The sequence below is a fragment of the Ictalurus punctatus genome, chromosome 14 (assembly GCF_001660625.3).
Source record: "Ictalurus punctatus breed USDA103 chromosome 14, Coco_2.0, whole genome shotgun sequence".
In the NCBI taxonomy this organism is placed as follows: Eukaryota; Metazoa; Chordata; class Actinopteri; order Siluriformes; family Ictaluridae; genus Ictalurus; species Ictalurus punctatus.
Window position 1 is genome coordinate 12,524,497 of NC_030429.2, and position 24,099 is coordinate 12,548,595.

General features: G+C 41.0%; 1 protein-coding gene across 4 annotated transcripts in view; it reads left to right on the top strand.

The window, feature by feature from the left end:
- LOC108275154 (uncharacterized) overlaps window positions 1-24,099 on the top strand; it is a 225,158-nt gene that overhangs the window by 167,540 nt on the left and 33,519 nt on the right. For 3 of the 4 annotated variants that reach the window (XM_053685789.1, XM_053685790.1, XM_017485772.3), the window contains one exon: window positions 17,041-17,366. The gene's annotated coding sequence lies outside the window, so the exon portion shown is untranslated. Of the gene's footprint in view, window positions 1-17,040; window positions 17,367-17,484; window positions 19,213-24,099 lie in introns of those variants that run through there. The other variant, XM_047159771.2, reaches the window with a different exon arrangement.

Here is a 24,099-nt window from a genome sequence, read left to right on the forward strand (position 1 = left end):
TGAGTGGTTGACTGGAAGGTTATTCGGTGTGAGCATGTGCTTGTTTGTTTGGAGTGTGCAGTGAACGGGCAGGGCAGGACACCGACCATTTAAAGGGTTCACAGATGAGAGTGCTGATGGGAGTTGGAGGTTAACAATGAAAAGTTTGAGTGATGAGTTGGATTAGGACCGAAACATGTGTGTGGGTTTGTGCTGAGGATGAGTGACGTGTGTTTTTGTTGGGGTGGTGGCTTTGCAAAATCAGCACTGATATGCAAAAGAACAATGAGAGAAAGAGAAAACAAAAAAGAAGAAGAAAGAGAAGACGAGCATGATGCCACCATCTGCTTGCCACATGCAAGGCCTGCAGCACCTCTATAAATCTCAGATGCGCTCAGCAATGCAGGGTCACATTCCGCCAGGCTAGAACTGAGCTGGATACTGCCAGCCAAGCGTGGACCTCAACTTCCATACATATAGGGATAAAGGGACATCAGTAGGGCATTTAACTGCATGAAGAGCAAAATACTAAAATCTGTGTTTAATGGGCAAATTGTGGCTTGGCTTAAATGTGGCATGAATGTACTGTTTAAACATCCCTTCCAAATTTCCTTAAAAAACTTTTCAATCAATACAAACCTTGTCCCCATCATCTTCCCCTGATTCAATACCACACTCTACACCTGGCTAACGGCTCTTCAAGCTGTCACCTTTTGCTGCCTTTCACAGGTCAGGGTCAGAAGGTCTTTGGAGAGCCGTTGGATAAGAATGTGCAGATGATTTGGGATTTCCTGTAGTCTACACATGAAGCACAGTGGTTGTCATGGTGATCCTCTTGCTAACCCTTTTGTTTTGACTACAGAATTAACACTGCTTGTTTCTTTTCTTCCCGCCTGGCTCATCATAGACAGCTCGCATTGCCTGCCATTCATGTGGACTCTGATGCTTTTCCTGCCGGCATGTGCACACAGAAATGTGCGGCTGTAGCAGTAACGTGACAGCAGACTCCTCAAAGCCCATCTGTATGGACTGCATGTGGCGTCTCAGGCAGAAGATCAAATCTTCAGTTCTCCGAAATGTGCAGCCTCTTGGTTTATGTGCCTCTTCTATAGTAGGTCAGATCAGTTAGTTTAAAGCTGGCTCTGTGATTTATTATTTTTTTAATGAGAAAAACTATTGAATTATTTGGCAGAGTTCTCAAATTCTGGCAGCTGTCAATAAAATGTCTGTTTAGAGGGAAAAAACTCTAGTTTCTGTGGCACCCCAGACTCTGTACAAGGAGATCTTTAGTTACAATCTCTAGTTTCCTGTCAATCATGTTGCTGTTAAATCAGAATGCACCCCTTTAGGCATTCAAGCCCATGTAGTGTAGGTGCAAGTGCTCTGGGAAACACCATAGAGAAGGACTATATGTGCTTGAATTTCAAAACAGCTAGTGAAATACATGTGTAATATTGTCATGCACACATTATAAGCATTAAAAATCCATTACTAGATGAAATACTAGGTTTCCATTATGAATTAGTTTATCTTTTGTCTACAGTTTTTTACAGATTTTTTTTTATTGCTACTGTAAATCCTATTAAATATACATACTGTAAGAATCCCCCACTGTTGATAGTTAATCTATTGATCTGTTAATGTACACTATGGATAATGTATTGTAGTGTCAATATTTTGTTGTCAGGTACTGCCTAATGAATATTATAGTCATAAAAATGCCTTTCTAGTATAATATATCCAGTTGTCCCTGTGTACAGGATTTCACAGCATGGCTAACATGAACTGAATAATATTGTAATGCCTTTGACATTTAGGCTTTGTAGCTGTTCTCTGTACACAAATATAAATCGAAATACTGGTGGAGTAACTAATTTGTAATCTTTTTTTCTATTACGTGATGCACTGATTATAGTCATTTCTGGATTTAAATATGGTTGAATACTTGATAGGTCTGACAAATAAACCAAAATATGGAAACATTTATTTCTCTAGTTTGGGACAAATATTTGGAAACTTAAAGCTTTGCTACAAGAGAGGCAGAGAAATGGCCCCCAATTAAGGTTAGTTGGTTAGATAGCTATCCTTAAGATGTGGAGCCACTTATTCTAGGCTTGGGTTTGATTTCCTGGAAATTTTGATAAATCGAAATCATCTTGGTGAAAAGTAAAAAAAATACAAAAAATGATATAATAACATGGTCGACAGAGATGATTCACCACTAATTTCATGTTCCCTCTTAAAAGAAAAGTACACTGGGGTGCATTTTGCCCCACTCGAGTGGTGGATAAGAGCTTTCAGCCAGTAGCATAGCCCAAATGTGACATCATTGTGCTGCTATGTGGTCAGTGAATAAAGGGGAAGGTTCCAGAAAAAGCACATGAAAAAATGGAGCTGATGGGGAACCAGCGAAAATTGTGTCTTATTATTATTCATTTATCACGGCCAGAGAGCAGGACAGCCCGAGTTCTGGCCCGAAACTGTGCTGACTGAGTGGGAAGAGGGCGACACAGGCCAGTTAGCTCTCCATTAGAGATTCCGAAACCCTGCAGTGCTGGAAAAGATTGAAAAGCACACTGTGATCAGCAGTGCTGCCCGCAACCGTTAATGTGGCCTGCTGTTGGAGAGCCAAAGAGGCGGCACACTTCTTCTACTGAAGAGGAAGCGATTGGAAATGATGGTTGGAGTGATTAGCTGAGGAAATGTGGAGAGCTTAGACAGAAAACAGAAAGACCATTAGCAGAATTCATAGTTGAAAAACACAAAGCTAGCATCATCATAATTCAACTTTTATGCCATTAAAAACTATACCTAACACTATGAGAACAGCTTTTATGACATTAACTGAAGACAGATGCACATAAAAAATAATTGTGTTAATACTGCTCTAACAATAAATCTGAAGCAAAGCATTCAATTCTCCTGGCTGTTGTTCACTATGGTTACATGATTGTATAGTGTATTGCTGGTTTGTAGTGGATGTCTGTGTAGATCCCTGGTGGTTTCTTGATTAGAAAGCCTAAAAATTAGGCTGGATTATGTTCCATGTGCCAACATTTTTTGCAATGTCAAGCACACAGAGCGTTGTGCCATGCTATCCTAGCCATGCAATCCATTTGATCATATAAAGAGTAATAATTGAACAGGGTTTAAGAACAATGCTTATCACAAAGGTTCATGCCTGAGACATCATGCTCTCAGATTTCTTGATCTTGGTAATGTAATGAGAGATTATGGGGTGTTCTGTCACATGTTTATATCTCATCTATCTCACATTCTCTCTCTGTCTTACAGTTTCTTTCTGTCTTTGATACTGTGCCAAAAAAGTCTTTAGACATATAAGATTGTGATGGGGCGGGGGGTCGACTCACATAAAGGAGAGAGAAAATCAAAAGAAAGCAGGATAATATTTGCAGGAATATGGCTTGTATTAATGTGAGAATATTGCTTTACCTCATCTGAACTAAATTACACAACTGTCCTCTGTGCTTGGGCCGACAGCCACACTTGTCACAAATCTGCTGATCCGTCATATCTGTTACTTTGGCAACAGCAGCACAGAACCCTGCGTCAGAGAGCTCTAAATTCTGCTGTGATTCCGTCTCTTACTGCAAGATCAAAAAGATAAACTGAGAAAATATTTGCTTGTTGTCATTTAGCATGGCTCATATACACAGCACCAACAAAATTTGGCACATTCCACAATGTTCTAGAAAGCTTTCTCTCCTTAATCCAGCATTCTCTGTCTCTGAACTGTTGCCTTATCCTATAAATCTGTCCTTGAATCAAAGGCCTTATAATAAACAAGACAGAAAACAGAGCCAATGCATTGATTGCAAAGATTTTAAGTTCATCAGTATATCTGTACTGAATTATAGGATATTATGGGGCTAAAAAAAAATCCAGTAGAAACAATTCATTGCATAAACCTCATAACTCGTCAATGGAATTCTGCTCAGAGTCCGGAGTTTAAAAATTTGTGTCTTCAACAATTTTACTGATCTTCCTAACTTCAGTCACAAAGTATATTTAGCAGTGATATGAATGCTGCAGTTAGGAGTGAATCTTTACTGAAGCGGCACACATGCTTGGCGGGCCTGCATTTTTTATTGATTGAGGGTGAGAGTGTGGTCGTATTAGTTTTATGTAATTAACAGGCAATTTAACACAATGATAATGATAATGATAACACAAAATAACCACACTGCATAGTGCAATTTAGATCTGGTGATATGCATAAAAAGTCTACAACTACACCAGAGGTTATAAGACACTTCTTTATATCTTTTCATAACAGGCATCTGAGCACTGTATAAGACACACTGCAGTCATGCTATATTTCAACCCATTGCTCCTCATGAAAAACAAGCATAAATTACAGAGGTGTTGCTGAGGGGCAGATGAGGAATTTGGGGCATGGATCATGATCATGATTTGAAATGGAACTTTCTGTATCCCTTGTGAAATGGAAGGGTGTCCTTTTCATACATGTAGCATAGAAAGTGGACTGAGATCCTCTCTTCTTGTGCCTGTGAAGAAAAATGACTTTCTGCAGGAATGGAAAAATACACATGAAGACAAATGAACCTTGTGTATAGGCAGTGAAGTGATTTCATTGTGAATAAGAGTGTATAATATCAGCTATTTTGTGAGTGAAACCTTTTTTAGAACTACCCGTGTATCTACTTAACGAAAAACAATGGCTTCATTAAAACCAGATAAGCACCGGTACAGGACTGTTGCAGGTCTGATTCAGATGCAGAACTTCCTGCCTGCTTTCTGTCTGCGATACAGCTTTGACCTGTTCTGTCTTTCCATGGCCGTGGGAGAGGAGAGTGTACCACAGATGGGGGCACCTCAGGGCGGATACACGTGGTTTTACATGCAGACTGGCATTATCTGTGTGTCTCTTGTCCCCAATCAAAGGACACTAAATATACACCGTGAAGCCTTCCCAGGCTCCTATGGGCTCCAGCAGTGTAGCCACCACTTGGGCCTTTGGCCAATGACATTGCCTCCGACCTCTTCAGAAAGTATTTTAAGGTCAATTACAGGGTGCACTGACTTCTGATGGCCTACTGCATTTTAAAAGGCCTTATATTAAAGGTTTATGTGGAAGTCTCGGACAGAGTTGCCTTCACTAAGCCACGGACCATTGTTACCGCATACCCACACACAGATCCACTGAAGACAGTGTGTGGGTGTGTGTTCATGAGCCCGTTCATATACCGTATGAAGTTGAAAGAAAGACAATGTGTCTGAGTTCACTTAGTCTAGCATATGGTTTGTATGTTGTGTTCATCTTGGCAAGTATGTACATGGTGCATACTGTGAGATTTTTTTCACAATCATTCTACTTAAATTGCACCAAACCAAACTATGGGAATGCATGCTGTCATGATATCCAGTCAGTATATATGGTTTTCCAGTGTAGCAATGCAGAACGTGCAGATTATGATAGTCTTTTCTCATCTCTACACCCACCAACACAGACCATTACGACCATATTCAGTAATGGCCACACATTCAAATGCTCAAATGCAATTTCCAAATAAAATGTAGCATTTCCCAACTACTTTGTCAATAAATTTGTTTAATTACTCACAGGCTAATTGACACTGTAGTAACACTATTGAAGTATTGCCCAAATCTAATCATTGATATCTAGCTATCAATCACAGGTTTTGTGATTTATAATAAATCTTAAATTCAATTTGCTTGGTCTGAAAGCCACTGCTAATTTACGTTTTTACTTCTCATGAAGCACAACATTGATGTTTTTCATCAGTAACTATGCCATGTCAGTATAGAGGATGTAGAACAACTTGTAGACTGCAATCTATATATTAATGTCAACAAATCAAGAGATGATTGATGACTTTGGGAAGATCACGATAATCATGCTCCACTGCACATAAACAGCCCCACCGCCAAACACATAAGCGCTCCAAGCCCCTTGGCGTGCACGTTTCAGGGAACCCTCAACACAACCTCTATAGCCAAAAAATGTCTTTTTCCCCCCACAGCCCCATCCTGAAAAGATGCATTGCTCAGTCATTAGGTATGGGAGTTCCAAAGTCTCAGAGCTCGAGACTTTAGAGGGAATAGTGAAAACAGCACACGGAACATCATCAGAACTCACTCCCCCCAACTGAGAGCACTGTATGTGCATAACCACCAGCGTTGTAGATCATCCCTCCTACACCTTATATTTTTTTTATTGGAAAGACTGTACAAGTTGACATGTGTCTGGGTTTCTGTTTGTGCATATGTGTGAGTTTGTGTGCATTAGGCTTGTTTGTACATGACGTCTGTAATTATTACATCAAGTCAAAAGCAGGATTACTGGTATAATTTCATCTTCTTTTTCACTCCATCTTTTTTTTTCTCTGTATGGCAAGGCCACACGCATCAGGAGCATACCACATGCCACAGTGTAGCAGCTGCAAAAAGTTAAAAATACTCTGCAACCTGCTAAATAGCCTCCTCCTACTCCTCTAAGCTCTCCAGTAAGAAGATGTTACCACTGACTCCAGGTTTAGATTACATTATGCTTTCCTTTGGCTTGGAGGAACTCAGGGAGGAGATCAGGTCATTCAAGACATGTAGTCAGGGCAGTAGTCACCTTGCTTCACTTCCTCTACAAAACGCCATTTAAAATGTATCTTACTTTCAAATTAAAGTTCAACATTTAACATTAATCATGTGTATTATAATGTGGATGGAAACATTCAGATGGTCGTCAGACTGTTAATAAGACATCAGAGTTCATTCAAATTTGCAGTGAAGTTGCATTAGATCCAGGTGCTTTGAGACTGACAGCTGTAACAGCTGCAATTCAAACTAGCATGTCTCTTGAGATTCTATACATTTAAAGCTTTTTTCCTATTCTGAGAAATGAGAGACTTGGCAAGTAGCTCTAGTAATATCTCACAATTTCACCACTGTTCCTGTTTTAGTGAGCTGGGCCAGTATTGGCACTACAAAAGTGAATTGAGATTAAACAGAAATGAGTCCAGTTCTCTTGAAGCTCTGAAACTGTTCACTTTAAGACTAATCAGAGTACTGACACAGTTTATTGGCTTTAAATAACCCTCCAAGCACTCCCCCCATCTGTCTGTCTCTCTTTTGCATGTTGTCTCTTGGTGTACCCTTGGGTTGCAGTAAATAACAGAAGAATGCAGTTTGCTCTAATGTGAGGATGCCCATGAATAGGCTCTTTGAGAAGGATAATGTTTGCATTGCCTCTCCTGCCCCCACCCCCCGCGCCCCGCTCGCTCTCACTCTGTCTATCTCTCTCTCTCTCACTTGTTTGTATAGTCTAATCTAATGATTATGTAAAATGATAGTGCTGAAGTCGAACGTTAAATATACACACAGTGTAGAGAAGGACAAGAAAGTAATTGCTGTACAGTGTTAATCATGACGTGTCCAGTCTACCTAGGAAAGGTATCATCCCACCCAGTGAGGCGTGTGCACTGATGTGTGCTGGAGTTGTTCTCCAGTCAGTGTCTTTAAATTACTGGCAGTATTCATTAATGGGGATTCTCTGTGGATGTGCTGTCTCTTCTCGGTGCCGCTGGGAACCTGAGAACGTCCTCAATAAGGACCATCACTGCTAAGAGAATAAACATCGCCCTGATGCTATGTCTACAACAGGCCTCCCGGCTAGTGTTTGCCCTGGTTACAGTGACGAATAGCAGCCTCACAGCCCCACAGTGCACTCAAATAGCACACCATGGTGCTATGGGCCACTCCAGTTATTAGTGGACATAAAAGTTGGGATTCTTTAATAAAAGACAAGACCTGGTACTGTATAATTATTAACACCCTAATATATATATATATATATATATATATATATATATATATATATATATATATATATATATATATATATATATATTTATACCATTTAATGTGTAATTTAATATTAATAAACAATAAAATATTTTCTTAATTAGGGTGTTTATTTCTGTAAAAAGAAACAGCCATATTTTATCATGCCTGTCTTGGAAAGGATAGCAGCACAAGCAATCTTGGACCTTCCACTATATAGAAAACTTCAAGCTCTTTTATAGACGTAGATTAGTGTATGTACTGTAAGCCTAACAAACTATGATCTTTTGTTTGTCTTTGGCTCCCACATCTGCCTCGCTGTGTGGAGGGATTTTTAAAAAACATTTTTTTAAAGTACTGGTTGATCTCAATGCTATTTTAACTGCCTTTGTCCATCCATCCATTTTCTATACCACTTATCCTACAGGGTAGCAGGGAACCTGTAGCCTATCCCAGGGAGCATCAGGCACAAGGTGGGGTACACCCTGGACCAGTTGTCAATCCATCACAGGGCACATTCACACACTGCAGACACTTTGGACATGCCAGTCAGCCTACCATGCATGTCTTTGGACTGGGGGAGGAAACCAGAGTACCCAAAGGAAACCCCCGCAGCACGGGGAGAACATGCAAACTCACAGGACAGCGGCACCCCCATCCCTGGAGGTCTGAGGCGAACGTGCTAACCACTAAGCCACCGTGCACCCTTTATTACCTTTGTAATTTTTTTTTAATCCATGAACTGATTTGGGAAGTTCAACAACCATCAGTCTCTTTTGTGTTGAAAATTATTTGAGTTCTCTCATGGCAATGGATGACAAAAGGATTTCAAATGTGTGCAATCTCATATTTGGCAAAAGGCAGTTTCAGACATCTGAGACCAATCAAAAATTATTTTATAAAAAAAATGTCAAGGATGATTGAAACAGTTTGCGTTTGTTGAAAGGTTCTATAAGGGGTAATAATGTGGACACGTGTCTGAGTTCTCTGTATGTTGTCTGTCTGATCAATGATCAATTCAGGTAGCTTTGCTGTATTGGGGAAGGTATTGATGTATTGCCCAAACAAGCAGAGCATTGCCATTAACAAGCAAGTTAAATTCTGAAATATACCCAAAATAGTAACAGTAATAGGGATCTGGTTGGTCTAGTTTGTGTCTCATTCTCTCTATTTTCCTCTCGCTCCAGTTCTTTATTTCCTCTTCTTCCATAAGTTTACTGGTTCCCAGACTCTATCCAAACCTTGTGCTATAAAATGCACTCTTAACTACGTACACAGTCATTTCCACAAATTCAAACATGCTCATTCACACACTCACTCTTACACACACACACATATACATCTCCAACCTAAGACTTGGCCTAGATGTCAGATAAAACTCAGGAAATTTGTGCCCTACAATTTTTATTTGTCACCCCATGTTGTTGATGTGTCATATATTTGCCCCACTATGCCAACATCTTTAATTTGGTGTGGATTTATTTTATGACTCTACATATATATACATACACACTGCCAGCATCAACATGGCCTGGAACAACCTGACACGCTCAGCGCACACACACAGGCCACTGGCAGTCGTTTCCCTGGTGACAGCCAGCTAAACCTAGCCAGAGGGCCGCAGTAAATGCCATGGATAGCACGTGGTATTCTCCTATCGGCACAGGTGGCTCCTGGCTGAATGGCCTCTGAGTAATCTGTGCAATGAAGCCCATTATGACAGATAATCTCCCACACTACTGTTTATGGCATGGATGACATGTTTGGTAGGCGACACTATCCTGTGGCTACAATGCTCCATTCAGCTAGATTGTGTAAAACCTTGGGCCAGTCTATGTGTAAATAACTTACTTCACATATTTACTTTTGTCTTTGTCATTTTTTCTAGTTTACTTGCATCTAAAAACTACCTGAAGACAAACAGCTAATCTTTTTCAAATTGCTGCTTGGGCAATGCCTCATATCTTTGAGCAGAGTGTAAAGTCCCCTATTCTGTATGTATTAGGGGTGTAACACACTGCAACTATCTATGTATCTGTGCTCCAAATACTTACCTCTATATTCATGTTTAGATTTAAACTGGGTGTGGGTGTTTGTGTGTTTGTTTGTTTTTTGTGTTGTTTTTGTTGTTGTTGTTTTTTCTTCATTTTATTGTGGACTCTGCCACTATGTCATTTTCCATTCACAAATTATAACAACAAATAGCAATTTGCAGAACATAAATTTATTCATCTTCTCAACAAGACGTCCAGTGGACAAATTAATACACACTATTTGGCCAAAGGTTTGTGGACACCTGTCCACTCACACTCATAATTGCTTGTTGAACATCCCATTCCAGATTTTGTTCCTCTTTGCTGTTATAACCTCCACTCTTCTGGGGAAGCTTTCCACTAGACTTTGGGTGTGGGGATTTGTGCCACTAGCATGGCTGTGGGGATTTGTGTTCATTCAGCAACAAGAGCATTAGTTAGTATTAGTCAGGCACTGAAGTTGACTGAGGAGACCTGGGGCACAGTTTGTGCTCCAATTCATCCCAAAGGTGTTCAGTGGGGTTAAAGTCAGGCCTCTGTTCAGGTCACTCAAGTTTTTCCACTCCAACTTCACGGACCTTGCTCTGTGCACAAGGGGCAATGTCATGCTGGAACATGTTCGGGCCCCTTAGTTCCAGTGAAAGGAACTCTTAATGCTGCAGCATACAAAGACATACTTTACAGTTGTGTGCTTTCAACTTAGGGGCAAGGGTTTAGGGAAGATCCACATATGGGTGTGATGGCCAGGTGTCCATATACTTTTGGCCATATAGTGTATTTTATTAGTTAAATGATTCTTTTTCGGAGAGCCCTGTAGAGATCTGACGCACACAATGTGCACCACTGTTAACTTGTTTCATTTGTCCACTGCTAACCTTTGGGGCTAGTTTCAGGTATTTGTGTGTTTTTTGTGTTGTAATTGAGGTGGGAATTTTACCGAACCCTGGCAACCCAACCCACAAGCCATTCAAGCTCCGCATGAAAGTAAAAGCCTTGTGTGAATCATTTTTGTTTGTTTCATCCCGCATTATCCCAGTACTGATCCAGTGAAGCTTTCTGAAAACTTTCTAAAAAACAAAACTGTAGTGTAGCTCCTATTCATATCTGTATTTGTATTTGTTTAGAACACATTATCTGTTCGGTCCAAATAATGTATTCATTATGCGGTCCACAACAAAGGTCTACAATTGGTTGTGAAAGTAGACCAGCTTTTTCACAATGCTGGTCAAAGATGGCTGTAGCAACCTTCAGATTCAAACAACTTAATAAATGTTTTTTAGTTGTGTGATCATTAATAAAGTGGAATAAATGCTGGAAATTTGCTTTAGATTTACATTGCTTTAGATGCTATTGTTTGCCATTTGACCATTAAAGGGTAAGATCAGACACTAACAAAATATGCACAAAGCACTTCAGGTTTAACTAGCCATTTTTCATGTATACACCGAAAAGCCATAACATTAAAACTACTGAGAGGTGAAGGGAATAACAATGGTTATATCGTTACAATGGCACCTGTCAAGCGGTGGGATATATTGTATTAGGCAGCAAGTGAACAGTCAGCTTTCAAAGTTGATGTTTTAGAAGCAGGTAAAATGGGCAAGCATAAGGATCTCAGCCACTTTGACAAATTGTGATGGCTAAACGATCAGAGCATCTCCAAAATGTTAGGTCTTATGAGGTCTTCCCAGTATGCAGTGGTTAGTACCTACCAACCATTGTCCAAAGAAGGACAACCGGTGAACTGGGAACAGGGTCATGGGTGCCCAAGGCTCAATAATATGCGTGGGGAGTGAAGGCTAGCCAGTCTGGTCCGATCTCACAGAAGAGCTATTGTAGCATAAATTGCTGAAAATGTTAATGCTGGCTATGATTGAAAGTTGTCAGAACACACACTGCATCACAGCTTGTGATGTATGGGGCTGCGTAGCTGCAGACCAGTCAGAGTGCCCATGCTGACCTACAAAACACCTGAAGAAGGTGGTCTAGTCAGAAATCACATTTTCTTTTACATCACGTGGATGGCCGGTGCAGGTGTGTCGCTTACCTGAGGAAGAGATGGCACCAGGATGCACTATGGGAAGAAGACAAGCCGGCAGAGGCAGTGTGATGCTCTAGGCAATGTTCTGCTCTGAAATCTCAGGTCCTGGCATTCATGTGGATGTTATTTTGACACATACCACCTACCCAAACATTGTTGCAGACCAAGGACACCCCTTCATGGCAACGGTATTTCTTAACAGCAGTGGCCTCTTTCAGCAGGATAATGCACTCTGCCACACTGAAAAAATTGTTCAGGAATGGTTTGAGGAACATGGCCAAGAGTTCAGGGTGTTGATAAGGCCTCCACATTCTTCAGATCTCATACCAATCAACCATCTATGGGATGTGTTGGACAAACAAGTCCAATCCACGGAGGCCCAAACTCGCAACTTACAGAACATAAAGGATCTGCTGATAACATCTTGGTGCCTGATACTACAGCACACCTTCAGAGGTCTTGTGGAGTCCATGCCTCGATGGGTCAGAGCTGTTTTGGTGGCACAATATTAGGCAGGTGGTTTTAATGTTTTAATATGATTTGTGTATATGTTTTATATTAATCTCAGGGTTTTTTTTGTATTACTGTATTATGAGGCGTATTGCAGATTTAGTTAGTTTTACAGTGCCCTCCACTAATATTGGCACCCTTGGTAAAAGTGATAAAAGAAGGCTGTGAAAAATTGTCTTTATTATTTAACCTTTTGATCTTTTGTTCAGAAAATTCACAAAAATACTCTGCTCTCATGAATATCAAACAATTGCAAAGAAAACACAGGTTTATCAAAAAAAAACTTTATTAAATGTAGGTGTGCCTCTGTTTTAGTCAATACTTTGTGCTACCTTCCTTTGCCAATATAACAGCTCTGAGTCTTCTCCTATAATGACTGATAAGGTTGGAGAATACATGGCAAAGGATCTGAGACCATTCCTCCATACAGAATGTTCACCTTCAGTTCACCCCACAGGTTTTCTATGGGTTTCAGGTCAGAGGACTGGGATGGTCATGGCAGGACCTTGATTTTGTGGTCAGTAAACCATTTTTGTGTTGATTTTGATGTGTTTTGGATCATTGTCCTGCTGAAGATCCAACCACGGCCCATTTCAAGCTTTCTGGCAGAGACAGTCAGGTTTCATTTAATATCTGTTGATATTTGATAGAGTCCATGATGCCATGTATCCTAACAAAATGTCCAGGTCCTCTGGGAGAAAAACAGCCCCAAAACATTAAAGAGCCATCAACATATTTAACCATGGGCATGAGGTACTTTTCCATATGGCCTGATCCTATTTGAAGTTACAGTAGTGTCTGGCAAACTGAAATTGCTTGAATTTGTTTTTGGATGAGAGTAGAGGCTTTTTTTCTTGAAACCCTTCCAAACAACTTGTGGTGATGTAGGTGTCTTTGGATTGTAGTTTTGGAGACTTTCAGACCCCAAGACACAACTAACTTCTCCAGCTGTGATCATTGGAGATTTTTTGGCCACTCATACCGTCCTCTTCACAGGGCGTTGAGACAATATAGACACGTGTCCAATTCCAGGTTGATTTGTAACATTTCAGTTGACTGGAACTTCTTAATTATTGCTCTGATGGTGGAAATGGGCATTTTCGATGCTTGTGTTATTTTCTTATAGCCACTTCCCATTTTGTGAACCTCAACAACCTTTTGCAGCACATCACAGCTATATTCCTTGGTCTTACCCATTATTATGAATGACTAAGGGAATTTGGCCTATGTGTTACCTCATATTTATACCCATGTTAAACAGGAAGACATGGTTGAATAGGTTCCTGTTCTAGTCACCCAGGTGTACTAAAAAATGTAAAATGTCGATGGGAATATACTTCAAATATATTGTTCATAGGGATGTTCAGAAATATATGAATTCATAGGGGTGCCAATAATTGTGGCACACCTATATTTAACAAAAATATTTTTTTTTCGATAAACCTGTGTTGTGTTTGCAATTGTTTGATGTCCATGAGAGATGTAAAAATAAATAAATAAATAATAATTTAAAAAAGTCAAATAAAAAAAAAAAGAATTTTTTTAACAAAACATCATATACAATAAAGACAATTTTCATAGCCGTCTTTGCTCATATTTACCAAGGGTGCCAATATTAGTGGAGGGCACTGTATATAATGCTTCTCACACCACTTAGCCTTTCTACTTAAATTTGAGCAGCCAGATCACTCAAATGTGTGGTTTTCTGTTTTTAAGTAATCAACATACATGTACATTATATTTTTTGATCTGATCTTTACTGTATATTTCTAGAAACCCTGGGGTCTTCTGTGGTGGGACCTGTTCCTATAAATCTGATATATAATATTGTCTGTCTAATCAGAGGCTCTTTTGATCTGTAATCAAGAAAATGTCTGAAGTCTTTATGTACAGTTAGATGAGGTAAGACACAGTCATGCAAGTGTATTTTTAGAGAAATACAGAAAGCTCACTTTCCATTCATAATGGACTTCATTTGTGTACGAGGGCAAGACATTTTTAAAGTGTTTGAATGTTTATTGGTAAGGCAGATAAAATAGAAACGAAAACATATATTTAAGCATTTTGATTATTGTGACCAGTTTCAGAATTTCCATTGAAGTTTGTTGAATCGCATCTGATGCTTCAGCACACTGGACAACTATTTCTTTTTTTTTCCTCAAGATTCTGAAATGCTCAGACAGCTCATTAGGTCCCCTAGTGGTTGAAATAGGTATCACTCTGGAATCTCAGCACTGTAGAATACTTACTTTCCCTGCCTTTGTCCATGAGCTTTCAGTTACAGCCTCATATTATCACACTGTTTTCTTCAAGCTCTTTCTCCACTCACTGTTTTGGATGTATTTATCAGCTATGTTATCACAGCAAAGTGAAATTACACCCCTGGAGCTTGGGGATGACTGTGGGATTCGAATCATGAGACCGCATTTAAGATGGCGTGTTTTTCTCGGGCTTGAGGAGATTATCGTCCTTAAACAATAAAGAGGGCAACGATTAAAGGATTCTTTTCTCCTTTCTTTCTTTCTTTCTTCCTAAATCCAGGCGTGTGTCTTTCCTTTCACCACATGTGGCATGGAGGCTGATGATGATGACAGTCTGGAACTGCAAATGCTCTTTTTGTGGTGCTGTGTTAATTTGACACTATTATGCCATTTAGAAGACTGTGTGTCTGTGAGGAGGTGTTAATGAGTTGGTGCATGGGCCTCCACTGAACCATAATGCTCATTATATTTAGTATATTTGCTCATTTGAAAGCCATACATACTTCTTCTCTCATCCTCATCTCCTCTTCATCCTTTCACGTTTTCACTTTCCTATCAATTTCTGCCTTGATAAAGTAGTTCAATTCATGTTTGTTTCGTAAAAATCAGATGGATGCATTATCTCATTTCCCAATTAATACATTCACTCAGTAAACATATTCAGATTATTAGCAATGTAACACATTTCCCAGCCAGCGTGTGTGGAACAGCTAAGGTTCGATGGCCAATTCGACATCTGTGACCACCTAATCGGTTTATAATTTACAGCCTGAATTGTATATGTGATATTATGTTTACTTTATTTGGGATTAAGTCATTATGGGGTCTTTATAAACCCATTTATAGAACACTAAATACACTCATATATTGCGTTAGTCAGCTACTGTATACTTTATTTATTTATACTTTTTTAAAATATTTTTTTCTGGTACAAAAACTACATATAGAATTCCAATAACAAAAATATAAATAATTTACTTACAATTTCTTGTGGCGCCTTTAAAAGTCTTTCTAGTGAAGCATTTACTGCATCGCATTTCGTACTCTCAATCATTTTCTCTGGCTGTACGACAGTAAAATGTCTTCTCTGTACAGTAGTTAATTGTTTGGGGTTATGCAAACACACATCATGGTGTGTGAGGGAGAGTTTGGGTGAACAAAAAGAGATCAGTGCTTGGGTGAAGCCGTGCTCCTTTTAGTGTGCTTTAATTTTAGCCCCCATTTACATACCATGAGAGCAACGTGTGTGATGCTAAATCACAAAGAAATGACTGCAGCTTTAAAACAGGCAGGTAATGAGCTTCAGGGCATTTCAACAAAGGTGCATGTGCAATTTTTATGTGCAATAAGAAAAATGCAATAAGGAAACTTTTTGCTACTAAGCAGATTTTTTGTTGTAATTGTTGTCCTAATGCATTCATTTTCCATTGCGGTGTGTGCTCTATAATTGTATCTTTTCAGGAAACACATCATTTCTCCCATGCTTCAGACAGCCTGAATAAATATGGCCTTTGAAAAAAAAAAAGATTAAAGTCTCAACTGTCTCTTCGTGACAGTGTGTGTGCCCTGGTTTGGCTTGGCCTGCAGAGAGAGAGAGACAGTGTGTGTGTGTATATATATGTGGTGGCATAGGGGGTAGGGCTCTGAGTCTTTCTCCATGCACAACCCCCTCATAATTACAGGCAGTATGCAGTTCTCCTTAAAGAGCAATTTTCTACTCCGAAGGGGACAACACTCACTTTGGCAGGGGTGAGAGAAAGAGAAAGTGAGCAAGGGAAGGAATGATCAGATAGTGTGTGGTAGCAGTGTAAGGCAGATGTGGGTGATGAGTAAGGTAACCAATTGTATTTCTACTGTAAATGTCCACAGAGGGCATAATGACACACACACAAACACACACACACACACACACACACACACACACACACACACACAGAGAGAGAAAGAGAGAGAGAGAGAGGGAAACATCTGATTCATGTCACCAAGAAAGCTACACAAGCTGTTTGATCTGGTGTTTTCTAAAGCACGATTTAATTAAAGAGCTCAGCAACAATGATTAAAAGTGTTTCTGACCTTCTTTTGCTCTACTTTTCCCTCCCTTGTGTGTTTGTCCCTTTATCTGTCATAGCTCCTTTCTCTCTCTTCCTTTTCGCTCTCTTTCTCTCTCACTCTGCACTGTGCTGGCAGTGAACTGTACTTGGAGGTTTTTTTTGGCAGATGGTTGGCCCTCTTTTGGCTGGGGCCAGCCCTGGAGTGTGCTACTGGCTGGGAGAGTGAGGGAAGAGAGGGAGGGAGGAAGAGCGGGAGGGAGGGAAGGAGAGAGGGGGTGTAGGCGTGGTCTCCAGCTGGTAATGAAGACTTCTCTTTTCATCCTCAGACTGTAGAGTTGGAGTGGCCGGGGCTGGGGGCTGCAGTGTTCCAGTACACTCTCTCTCTCACTCTTTCTCTCTCCCTCTCTCTCTCTCTCTCTCTCTCTCTCTCTCTCTCTCTCTCTCTCTCTCTCTCTCCCTCTCTCCCTCTCTCTACACCTCTCTCCCTCTCTCTCTTTCTCTCTCTCTCCCTCACCCCCCACCCCACCCCCACCCCCCACCCCCTGCTCTCTTTCTCTCTTCTCACATGAGCCCTGGGTCTAAATGCGAAGCTCTGGAACTGCTACGGCAGATATGAAGCTCTCACACACGGACTCCACACACACACACACAGGTAAGAGCTGTGAACTTCACTGGATTGGTCAGAGTTGTGTCTCTATGTGTCTGTTTATCTGTCTGTTTGTCTGTCTGACTGTCTGGGTGGGTGGTGGTGGTGGGGTCTGTCACTTCCAATACCTGAGAACACACTTTCATTTATACACACACACACACTCTCTCTCTCTCTCTCTCTGTCTCTCTCTCTCTCTCTCTCTCTCACACACACACACACACACTCACACAGGTATGACAGTTGGCAGTGTTTCCACAGTCGGGATATGTAAAGGTCTCTGTGAGACTGGACTAGACTAAGGCAGTATTTAGGATTCACAGTGAATGTGTGCAGTGTGTGGGAGCTGTTACAGTGGCATCCACATTTCCCTGCTGAACTCCTGTACCCTTTCTGTATACATCCAGAGCGATGGTGTGGATCGTAATGAGTTAGCCAGTTTGTGTGAATGGCTGTTTGAGGTTCAAGTTGTTAAATTCAGTGGAGTATATTGTGCAACATTTCGCATGGTAGTGAGTTGCATAAGCATGAACTTGTCTGTTTATGTTAGGGTTATGTGTATGTCTGATCCAAGACTGTTTAGTGTGTGAGTGTGTGTGTGTGTGAGTGTGTGTGTGTGTGTGTGTGTGTGTCTGTGTCTGGCTTGGTGTTTTGCCATGCCATTGCCAGAAGGATGCTGAGGGCTGTTTGGACTCATCTGTGTAAATATGACGAGGACAGAGGGAGGGTGGAGCAGACTTTGCTCCTCTCATCTGTCTCTCAGGCACTGCAGCTTTGATGTGAGGCCTCTAGATCTGTCCCTTCTCCCTGTGGCCCTCTGAAGATCCGGACCAGTCGACTTTCATCTGCATTCTTAGGGATATCCGTCCATCCATGCACTCATTCACCCCACCTCCTTCTGCTCTGGCTATCCACCTTTTCTCTGCCCTGCAATATGCACAATTTTATGTCTTACTCCCTGTCAGAACTATTCAACAATCCCATCTGACTATCGATCCATCTATCCATCCATTCATCAATTCAACCCCCACCCAACCCCTATCCATCCATACATCTTCCATTCCTCCATCCATCCACTTACTGTATGCATTTATCCATCCATCCACTCACATATCCTTCGCACCAACCACTTATCCATCCATCCACTGATCCATAAATGTATCCATCCATACAACCATACATTGAACCATCCATCCACTGATACATACATGTATCCATCCATCCATCCATCCATCCATCCATCCATCAATCCGTCCATCCATACAACCATCCATTGATCCATCCATCCACTGATACATACATGTATCCATCCGTCCATCCATCCATCAATCCGTCCATCCATACAACCATCCATTGATCCATCCATCCACTGATACATACATGTATCCATCAATCCGTCCATTCATACAACCATTCATTGATCCATCCATCCATCAATCCATCCATCCATACACATATCCATCCACCTGCAGTATTCATCTACCTACCCATCTAGTCCCTCATCCATCTATTTCTCCCTCTATCTAATTCTCACCTGTTTCTATAGGGACATGTGAGTTCTCTCCATTTGACAGAGTAATGGGTCTTTCCAAAACTCCTACCGGAAAAAATCTTAAGTGACTTTCCGTTAGTTTTTTTGTTGGGCCATGAGAATTATGGTTTCCCAAATGTTCCTCTGAATAGTATACAGGAGCCGAGGCTAATTGAAAAAACACAAGCAGGAATCTGCCATGGAGGAGACGGACCTGCTGTTACTGGGAGCTGTGTAAATGGACTTTCCAGAAGTGGCTGCAGTGGAGGAGGAAGAAAAGAACAAGAGAGAGAGAAACAGACAGACAGAGAGAAAGAAATGGTAAAGAAGAGATGCAAAGAAATGTCATAGTTAAGTTTTAATTGAAGGGTTGACCATTTAAAATGACAAAACTACATAAGCTGCTATGGAGTTAACAGAAACACGGTAAATAGCAATAGGAATATTCCATGTTATTCCAAGTTAGAAAAGACATAGCATTGCTTTAGTTGGCCAGTAGGCATGTGTATTTTAGTACCACACTGTAATGTCTCTTGCATGCCACCTTAACAGTGTCAGTATTTGTGTGAGAGTTTCTGAAAGTATGACTGATGCATCTTAGTCAGGTTACATGAATTCCAGTCCAGGAGAGAATAGCTCACTGTGAAGGGTGCAGCAAGGCCTGTCTTTTCTACAGTCTACCATTCTTCATCACTCGCCAGTGCTGGAATCCTCCCCCAGTTTGCTATTTGCCAGGCTGCTGTAGGGTGAAAGCTCCAAGCTCCACTGCTAAAGCCAGTCTGCGTACCTGATTCTTTTGGCAGGTTTATTGAGGATTTGCTCCATCTCAAATGCAAAATGCAGAAGCGTCTGTGTGTGTGTATGTGTGTGTGTGTGTGTGTGTGTGTGTGTGTGTGTGTGTGTGTGAGAGAGAGAGAGAGAGAGAGAGAGAGAGAGAGAGACACTGAGTCTTTGTATAATTTAGAATGAATGATTGTATGATTCCTCCTCTTATCATAGTCTCCCAGCATCCCAAAGGGGCTCACCCTGATGTTGGTCTTAAAGTCATTGCTATACATCTTCTTTCACCTTCTTTCATCTTCTTTCTTCCTTTCTCTCATATACACAGACTCTCTCTCTCTCCCTCTCTCTCTCTCTCTCCAGCCCAATTCTTTTGTACATTCTTCCTAAATAGTGTCACCAGGTAACAAGGAATTGCACACAAACAGGAAGTGAGGTTTTGTTTATATCCCCATTGGTAGGCTAACACACACACACACACACACACACACACACACACACACACACACACACACACACACACACACACAAACTCACACAAACTCACACAAACACAAACACAAAAAGACATACAGTTGCAATCAGAATTATTCAACCCCCATTGCAAATCAGGTTTATTGTCAAAATGTACAGACTTTCAGCTGTTTGCAGTGAACAAATCAAACAAAACCAATTGAAATAGTTCAACACAATGAATGCTCCAAGTGGTTTCCCCAAATTCAACTGAAAATACAACTTCTAATGATTTCTCCAGTTTCAAAATTAGTCAACCCCTTCATGGCAAGCATCTTTAGTATTTAGTAGAGCACCCTTCTGCTGCGAATGAGATGCATAGCTTCTGGTAGCGTTCCTGAAGAATCTTAGCCCATTCCTTATGAGCAATAGCCTCCAGTTCAGTAATAATTTTCTATTGGGTTCAATCAGGTGAATGTGATGGCCCTGTAGAATCTTCTACAACCAAGCCTTGGTGAGATTTGAGGTGTGCTTGGGATCATTGTCCTGTTGGAATTTCCAGTGATGCCCAAGCTTCAGCTTCCTGACAGATGGCATGATGTTTTACCTTGGATTTCTTGATATTTCAATGAATCCATCTTGCCTTCCACACGCTGCAGATTTCCAGTGCCAGTGGATTCACAGTAGCCCCAGAGCATCACCGAGCCACCACCATGCTTGACTGTGGACAGAGTGTTCTTTCTCCATTCTTCTTCTTCCAGACATACCGCTGATCCATCGTGCCGAAAAGTTCCAGTTTTGTTTCATCGCTCCACAGAACACAAACCCAAAACTTCTGTGGCTTATTTATATGATTTTGAGCCGACCTTTCTTGTGCTCTTGGGTCAGTAGTGTTGTACACCTTGGAGTTCAGGCATGGAAACCTTCTGCGTTTAGTACTCACTTTACTGTTTTCACTGAAACCTCAGTGCCTGCTGCCACCAAGTCTTGCAGTGGGTCTTTTGCAGTCACTCAAAGGTTTTTCACAACCTGCCTTCTCAGAAATTTGGTTGGAGCCGTTGATAGCTTCCTTTTTCTGCCCCATCTGTATATACCATATGAGTGGCCTGGCAAGCGTTTTTATTGGAATATTAGGCCCTGCCTACATTCAGCCCAATCAGTGAATTTAGCAGGATTTCAACAGGGCTTAGCATTTCTGGATTATATTTCAGTCCTCTCTCTCGCACTCTCTCTCTCTCTCTCTCTCTCTTTATATATATATATATATATATATATATATATATATATATATATATATATATATATATATATATATATATATACATATATACACACACACACACACACACATACATACATACATACACATATAGTGGAACTTTAGAGATGCACAGCAGTAAGACATTTGGCTGCTCTATGCCTGTGCGTATGTTTGTGTGTGTCTGTTTGGCCACGTTTTGCTCCATTTACACTGAAAATGCCTCTGAAATTAACTCTGCAAATTACCTATGTTTAGTACACAGCCCTCACCATTAATTACACACTCACACACACACACACACACACACACACACACATACTTATTTCACTGCATTTCCTTGTTGGGGATGTGGACATTTGCACACTCAGCACACAAAGAATGCAAAACATATGAGTCACAGGAGAAAGGTGGAGGTCCCTCAGATTTAGTGCTGTCTACTAGAGTTGGTGTACTCGATCCTGGACTTGGGTCCGGACTCGAGTCGAGTCTGCGTCATGTGTAACATGTAAAGAAAGATTAAAAAAATGAATAACAACATAAACAGACATCCCACCTCTCCCCGAAGTTCTGGGAGTCTCCCGATAAAGGCTCACTGACGGCCGCCAATTATGTACAATATCCCGGAATTTTAATTTTTCATTTACATGAAACTCGAACTGCAACATTTAGAAAACCAAGCGGAGAATGTGGAAACAAGCGCGAAGGGAAAAACAGCATATGCATTCAAAAAAAAGAAAATGAGCAGAAACTGTGAGAGAGCACAAAAAACAGAGTAATATAACCAAGGAAACATGATTTTGTGTGCGATTCAGAAAACTTTTAATTTATGTTTCAGTTTTGTGCAATATAAATGTAAATGCATTTGAGCATGTTTGATACTTTCTGGACTCGGTGGGACTTGACTCAGACTTCACCGTTAAAGACTCAGACTTAAGTTCAACTCAGCCCCTTTTGGACTTGGACTCGACTGGTTAAGGACATGGACTCGACTCGAACTCGGCAAAGGTGGACTCGGACACAACTGTCTCCTTTACCTCACATCTGGATGTCCTCTGTATTTCAAGTTGCACTAGCATTATAGCCGAACGCCGCTCCCCCATAGCATTCTGGCATAGAGGGTGAGAGCTGCTGATAGAAAAGTGGAATGAAGTGGAGGGAGAAGTGATGAATGATGGAGCAGGAGACAGATGCTGTTAGCCTGCATCCTGATATCACACATTTTTGGATCAGAATGTGTTTTGAGAGAGACAGTGCCCATCTTTTTGGAACAGACAGACAATTAAACTGAACATATGATCTGCTTCTTTTACTCCCTCCTACTGCTTCCTTAAGTCAGACACTTCTCTGTACTCTTATTAGCTTGGACCATAGGAGCTCAGTGCCAGCACAGAAGGAGACTGGCTTCAACCTTATATCCATCTGTCACAGAAACTTTTCACACAACATGCCTCACTGGACAGATGATACTTTCTTTAAGCATGGAAGGAAGCACCTTTGGTCCAGCATGAGTCACATTTTGTTAGCTTTAGCACAGCATAGTTTATTTCAGGTTATGTGTTGTTTATGCAGGCACACTGCTGAGAGAGTGATGCTAGTCTAGGTGATTCAGACTTAAGTCTTAAGCCATATAGAGTTATAGTTGCAGAGGGAGTGTGCTGCAGTGGGTTGGGAAACTGCAGTAATGGCTGACTGCATTCCAAGCTGTTGGAGTGATGATACTAGTTTAGTGTAGCATGTTATGGGATGTCGGTTGGGCGCTGTGCTTAGGAACCAAGTGTGAGTGACTTAAAGGCCACAGTAGAGCCTCTCACTTTCTCTTCCTCTCTCTCCTGCTCTCTTTGGCTGAGGGCTGCAGTTGGCTGAGAGAGGGGAATCGCCCATAAATAAGAGCTCTGCATATCCGCAGACACTCTGGCACTTGTCCTAAACAGCTGGCTGCTTCCCCTTTTTTCATCTCTGCTCTCTTCCGCTGCATTCCTGCTCTCGCTCTCTCTCCCTCTCCCTCTCTCTTTGGCTCTGTGTCATTATCCCCAGTGTGTCTCCATCCAGATGCGGCATTGTTTAGACACATTAGTGTTGTTCAGGCACTTGGTCAACCTAGCCATGGCTGATGTCATGCTTTCTTTTAAAGGGAAAAACCTCTGTGGGCTTTTTTGAACTTTGTGAGCAGAGTCATATATGGGAGACTGAAAAGCTCATAATTTTTTATTTCTACAATGCTGTGAAGATTGTTGTGCTGTGTACCTTTTGGGAAGTGTAGTCCTAATATGTGCACAGAGTTCTGACCTGTTTCAGATACATGTTCATTGTACAAATTGAGTAATTGTCCCTTCAAATTTACAACAGTGGTCCTTTAGATCCTCTCCAATTATATCCTTGTGACTGAAGGAACAAGGGCGTGGCCTTGAAGGTATCACAGTAGTGACATTTGTTTGTAGCTTCAAACCGAGTTTTTTTTTTTCTTTTTTCTGAGCCCTGTGTGCATGAAGATGTGCTTTTGCATGTCTTCCTTGGTTATCAACAAAACCAGCACCTTATGCCATCCAAGAATGTGGGTGTGTGCTTTTAAGAGTGTGTACATGCCACCCTCTTGATGGTGAACTGAAACCAAAAAAGTAATAGTACATAGTGAAATGAGTGTGGGTTTGTTTGAACAGATAGGCATGGATTTGGCATGTTGGTGCATTTGTGTAAATAATCATTTCAATCATTTC